This window comes from Canis aureus, chromosome 8 (genome assembly GCF_053574225.1).
Source record: "Canis aureus isolate CA01 chromosome 8, VMU_Caureus_v.1.0, whole genome shotgun sequence".
Lineage (NCBI taxonomy): Eukaryota > Metazoa > Chordata > Mammalia > Carnivora > Canidae > Canis > Canis aureus.
In genome coordinates this window covers 61,553,574-61,559,601 of record NC_135618.1, presented here as the reverse complement: position 1 = coordinate 61,559,601, position 6,028 = coordinate 61,553,574, and the positions used below count along the sequence as shown (strand labels likewise).

At 58.8% G+C, this 6,028-nt stretch overlaps 1 long non-coding RNA gene across 1 annotated transcript; it reads left to right on the top strand.

The window, feature by feature from the left end:
* The first annotated feature begins 318 nt into the window (after positions 1-318).
* Positions 319-5,394, top strand: LOC144319413 (uncharacterized). Its single transcript, XR_013385224.1, has 2 exons — positions 319-623; positions 4,749-5,394. It is a non-coding gene; the product is annotated as an uncharacterized LOC144319413 (long non-coding RNA).
* Positions 5,395-6,028: the final 634 nt, after the last annotated feature.

Below are 6,028 nucleotides of genomic sequence, written 5' to 3'. Positions count from 1 at the left end.
TGGGCTGGAGGGTCTGGGTCCGGCCTGACCTTTGCTGGGTCCTGGCTGAGGGGGATGCTGAGAGCCTGCACTTCCCGCAGGGCCAGACGGTGTGGGGGCAGGTCCCTGAAGAAACCGCTCCTCCAGGCTGGGAAGGCGCCTCCTCCTTCCTGCCCTGGCCTCCGGGGTGACGGGGAGTCCTGGGGAGTCCCTGACCCATCCTCCATCCTCAGGCCCGTGGCCGGAACACTGTGCCCGGGTCAGGAAGTGATGGGTTGGCCCTGGGGGGACAGGATGGGGAGGAGGGGGCTGGGGACAGCGGAGGAGGGGGAGGGGTGGCGGAGGAATTGAAAGTGCATTCCAGACTGATGACTCAGCGCTGCCGCGGCGGGGAGGGGAGCCGGCTGAGCTGCCCTCCCGGGAAGGTCCCTGGGATCGCTCCCCTGAGAGGCAGATAAGATGGGTGGGGCACGGCTGGAAGGGAAATTCTTGGCCTGAGGAGCCCAGCTGCTGGCTGCCATCCTTCTAGGCTTGGCTGAAGTGCCACCTCCTCCTTGAAGCCTTCGCAGATTCCTCGTCTGCCTTCTGGACCAAGGAAGCGCCCCTGGGGGGCCTGGCTTCATGCAGCCTCCCGTCAGACATGGGTGAGTCCAGGCGTCCCAGGGAAGCTGGGGGGCTGGGTATTTTGGTATTTTGGGAGAGCCTTCAGGAAAGTGATGAGCCATGCCACCAGGCATGTCCACTGCCAGAAGCGGTGCATGCCTTTTGCTAAGCAGGGCCCTGCACCGGCCTGGCTGGCTGGGCGGGCCTGGGTCTCCGCTTCCCACTGAGTCTGGCGGGGCTCAGGGCCTGTTCCTGGAGGTGCCCGGAGCCTGAGCCTGCAGGCGGGGGGGCTCTTCCCTGTGTGAGCTCACTTAATCCTTGAAACCACCTTTGAGTCAGGGGCAGCCCGATTTTGGGCTTCACGCCCTTGGGTCCACCCTCCCCACATGGAAGTGGCCAGTCTGAGTTACCAGGGGGAGGCTTTGGAAGTAGAGGAGGACAGGGCCTTGAGGACGCCTTGGACTGGATGTCACCTGCTCTGGGGAAGCGGGGTGCCAGGCCGTGAGGACACACAAGCTGCGTGAGCAAGGAAACTACAGGGCCTAGAACCGCCAGCTGGCCTTCAGACGCAGTGAGGTACACACTCTGTGCTGGTTCTAACCTCCCGTTTGGAAGTGGTTTGTTATTACTGCTCAGAAGCTGAGGCCCAGTGTGGCTCCATGACTTACCCACGGAACATGCTAGAAGGAGACGGAAGCATGGATTTGGACCTGCGTGTCCAGGTGCTGAGCTGCCCTCACCCGGACCCTGCAGCCGCTCAGGTCCTTGATAGACACTCAGGGGGCCTCTGGTCCAGTCACACCAGCTGCTTAGGAAGGTGAGAGCTGGAGGTGGTCCCAAGTCCCAGATCTCGTGGGAAAGTGCCAGGTAGGCCCTGGGCCCCGGCCTGGGCGAGACCCTGAGTGGCTGCTTCCTGCCCACAGCAGCTTTGCCAGCGGGAGTCTGGACGGGGAGGAAGGGATTATTTATAATCTGTTATCTGCTTGGACAATGCTCTGTAACTCAGGGGAGGACCCAAGACTTGGTGATGGGGGTGCCGGCAGGAGCCACGGGCACGAGGGGCCGTAGTATGCATTCATGCCAGACCCTGACCGCATGTTTAATTTCTCTCGAGATGCGGTAGGTTTTCGTGTCCCTGATTGGTGAGTGGGGGGGTGAGGGGTGGTGGCCAGAACATTGGGACAGTCTTCCCGAAAGAAGGTGGGGGCTAGGACCAGGAGGCGACATTGGGTGGGCACCAGTCAGGTTTCCCAGGCATTTTGAGGGCTGAGTCACCAATAATTCCATGACACATGGGATGTATGCTCAGAGGGCCTCAGGGTTGGCTCCCAGGCCATGGTCTGAGCAGCTGGAAGGATGGTATCCCCAGGGTCAGAGCTTGCAGTTTCATGTTAAGGTTGGCTTGTGTGTTGGACACCCAGGCAGATGTGCTGAGTGGAGCCTGGGGCTCAGGAGGGAGCTCTGGGGTTTGAGATCTTGGAGATGCAGGGAGTGGAGGATGGGACATAGGGATGGCAGGCCACCATTTCTGGCCAAGGAGAGCATCCTGTGAGAAGGAGCTTCTTCAGTCTTGAGAGAAACCAGGGGCACAGCATTCCTGCTCAGTGTGAACGAGGAAGCCCAAGCTGCTTCTGGCAGCCCTCTTGTCACCATGAGGGAGGGGTCTGCTGAAGGAAGATGTCAGGGGGAGAAGACCACTAACATACAGAGCTGGATCCTTGATCAGACCTCTCCTGAATCGTGACATCTGTACTTCCCAGTAAGATCCCTCATCGTTTAAGCCAGGTTGGGCTGAGTTTCCTTCCCTGAAGCTGAAAACATCCAGCCGAGGACTATCAGGAGGCAGGTAAACCCCTTGCTCCTGTGTTTGTCACCCCTGCACCTTCTGGGAGGTCAGCCCCATGAGGGCAGGGATGCTGTTACGCACGGCACGGTCTCCATGGTCAGTGTCTGTTGTTGATTGAATGTGTCTCATGGGTGTCAAAGCAGGATCCAGAAATAATCCCCGTGTATACCACTGTTTGGGTTTCAGGGGCTGGTGGCTTTATTTTGGATTCTCTGGGCGCTGGGCTCACTGTGATCATAGCTGGACACGGAGGTTTGAAGGGCTGAGCTCAGCACTGTCCTAGGTAAATGGGAGCTGGTAGCATGGGGCACAGAGGGACCCCGGGGGGTGGCCCTGTGATGAGCAGCGGCTACGGTGCCAAGGCTGCCCCACACAGGCGCCTGTGGCCCAGGGGTGGAGGAGCTCTGAGCTGCAGGTGGAATCACTACTGAGCGCCTGCTGCACGCCAGGCAGTGTCTACACACACATCACCACACACAGCACGCTCCATACCCCGCTAATGAATCAGGGCAGAATTTCGGCTGCCCTCTGGCTCTGTGCTGAGCACGTCCCCAGTGTTACCTGCTGTTGTTACTCCCACCATCTTTGAGGCCACAGGGGCTCAGAGAGGTGAAGCCACTTGCCACAGGTGGCCAGCATAGCCAGCTGGTGGTGGAAGGCAGCCTCAGACCTGGGCTGGCTCCCCTCAGGGCCTCGGGCCTGAGCTCTTTCCTGCCCTTCCGACACCCCCATGGGCAGGCGCATAGTAGGGGCTCAGGGAGCTGGGGGACCCATATACTGCTCACCAGAGGGATGCTTGGGCTGCAGAGGCTGCCAGCCCCCGCCCACCCCCCCATCTCCTGAGGGTCATAGCAGGACAAGGATAAGATTATCTGACGTACTTTGCTCTCTCCTGTCGAGAAAAACAGCCACAGATGAAAATAGCTTCTCCAGCAGTCACAGACAGGGAGGGGTTGTCAAGCTCCCCCTCTGCTGGGCCCACAGCCCTCATCCCCGGGGAGGAAGGACACTGTCGGGGTCACTCAGAGCAGAGGTGTGAGCCCTGAGCTCCAGGGCCTCCTCCCGGGTGCCCCAGCCAACAGGGGTCAGGGGTTGCCCGGCCAGGACGGAGCAGCCTTCCAGGGCAGGCCAGGGTCAGGGTCGGGGGACATTTGGAGGCCCACAGGCTGCCCAAGAAGGCCTGCACTTGGGGCCCAGCAAGGCCCTTTGGAGCATTGCACCCCTTCCCCTGGCCCATCAGCATCCCGGAGCAGCCCATGAGATGCAGCCTGGAAACTCTGAAAAGGCCCCCACCTACCTTAGTGTGGACGAGGGGACCCAAGGGAGCAGCACTGCCTGCCTCCCTGGAGACGCAGGAGGAGGGTCACCTGGGCCACTGCTGATTCAGAGGAAACCTGAGGCCCCTGTTCGCTTCGGATGCCTGGGTGTCTCTTCTAAAATAGAAGTGTCTGAATTCCTCAGACATCACAGACCACCTGGATGTGGGGTGGAAGGAAGCTGACCAGCGGCTCCACGCCCTGCCCCCGCCGTGGGTAGAGCCCCATCTCTGGCCCTTTCCACAGCACGGGAAACTGTCTTTGCCACCGCCCCAGGAGGGGACACAGTTTCCAACCAGAGGGCCAGGAAAACAAGGCCTGCTCACACCTGGGATTTTAGGTTGTTTCCAGTGTTTGTGGTGTGAGTCCCGCCCCCAGGGCCCCTCGCGCACTAGGCCACTCTGCGGCCGGGCCATTTTCTTAGGCCAGGTGCCCAGACGTGGGGCTGCAGGGTCAGGTCACAGCCACGTCCACCGCTGAGGGTGCCAAGTGGCTGTCAGCATCGCAGCAGCCCCCTCCCTGGCCCCCCTGCCCCCCCTGAGTCCTCTGGAGGCGCAGCCAAGTGCAGTCCCCGCTGGTCCGCGTCCTCATTCCCCCTGTCTGCGTCAGTCTGTGGTTTTCCGAGGAGAGAACCGGAGCAGAGACCCAGCAGATAAATGTCTTTTAACCTTTGGCTAATGCACTTGTTCTAGGTGGATGGAAAGTACGCGGGGAGCCAGGAACAGGGGAGCCCTGACTCTTCAGGGCCCACAGTAAAGGATTCCATCTGTTCCGGTTTTTAAATTTCTACCCTATGTTTTGAATTTTTTTACTGTCAAATTGGATGTTTGTTTGTTTTTTAAAAGTAAACACTGTGGCTCTCCTGCTGCTCTTTGATTTGTGATTTGTTTTGTCCTCTGGAGCTCTTAGATTCTCTGCCTTCTAGAAGTTTGATAAATGATGGGAAAATTAGAGACTAGGAATTGGCATTTTTTTTCATAACTTTATATTCTGAAAAATTTCAGCCTTATGGGAAAGTCATAAGAATGGTGCCATGAATGGATGTGACCCCTTCCTCTCTCATGTCCCCGGCTGCATGCTCCAGGGTCCGCCGAGTCCGTCTGTCCTCTAGCCATCATCGGTCTGACAGCCAATCTCTGTCATTCATCTATCATCTCCATTCCCCAACCCCAACCACTAAGAATAAGCTGCAGAAGTCACGCCAGTTCACCCCACGTTCCACGGCACCTCTGGACATACAGGGGGTTTTCCTGCGCCCCCAGGGCAGCATCACCCGGATCGGTCCTGGGTGTCGTGGTTTGGGTGGAGCCTTCCAGACGCTTCCGCCTGCCCTCCCCGGAACAGCCCCTCGGATGCTTCTCCACGACAATGACGTTCTGAGATCAGAGGAGGTGTTCATGGATTGCCTCGCCTTCCAGATGCGTCCCTGTGCTTCCTCGAGGCTGAGCCAGACAAGACACGCTGGCAGGAGTGCGGCAGGTGATGCTGTGAGCTTCTGGCAGCAAGACGCACACATTCCCGTTTGTTCTGAACGTTTCTTTAGCCATTTTTTGATCCGTCTGACATGGATTTAGTGTTGGCGGTAAAGTGGATTTCATCAGGTCAATTTTCTAAACTGTCTTATTGAATAAACAGGCTTGTGGTTCCCGATGCGTTTGTCACACGAGAGCCGAGCTATCTGACTATTGTAGCTCGATGACCTGTTTGCTTCTTCCTCATACAAGCCCAGGCTCTGGTTCCTTCCAGAAGCCTCTGTGCTTCCCACACACATCTTCAGCCCCTCGGCTCTGGCCTCACCGGCTCCTTCGGATCTCCCCTCCCCATGGTGAGTGAGGTCCCCACTGTGGACCCCACGATTCTGGTCTGATCTGTGCTCCCATCAGGGAGCTGTGAGCCCCTCCGACCTCGAGAGGCTCTTCTATCGTCCGGAGCCGTGTCTCTGGAGGGCAAGCCCTCACTGCCTTCCCTTTGGGAAGCGTGGCAGGCCTGCCTGTCCCCATGTCCCGGTCCCAGACTGACGTCTGACCTCTGCCAGGGCCAGGGCTGTGTCCTGTCTGTCTAATGGCCAAGGGGCACTGTAGGCCTTTCCCATGCCATCCCCGGTCACAGACCCAAGGGGGACTGGGGTAGGAGGTGTGGGGGTGGCTCTGGGTTCAAACTGGGTGACCAGCCCCATCCTGGAAATTCATACCCTCAACTCAGGAATGTGGCCACGAGTCCTGTAGACCTCAGGGGGCAGGGGAGGGGAATAGGGGATTTTCTGTTCTGACCTTCGAGGCTGGCA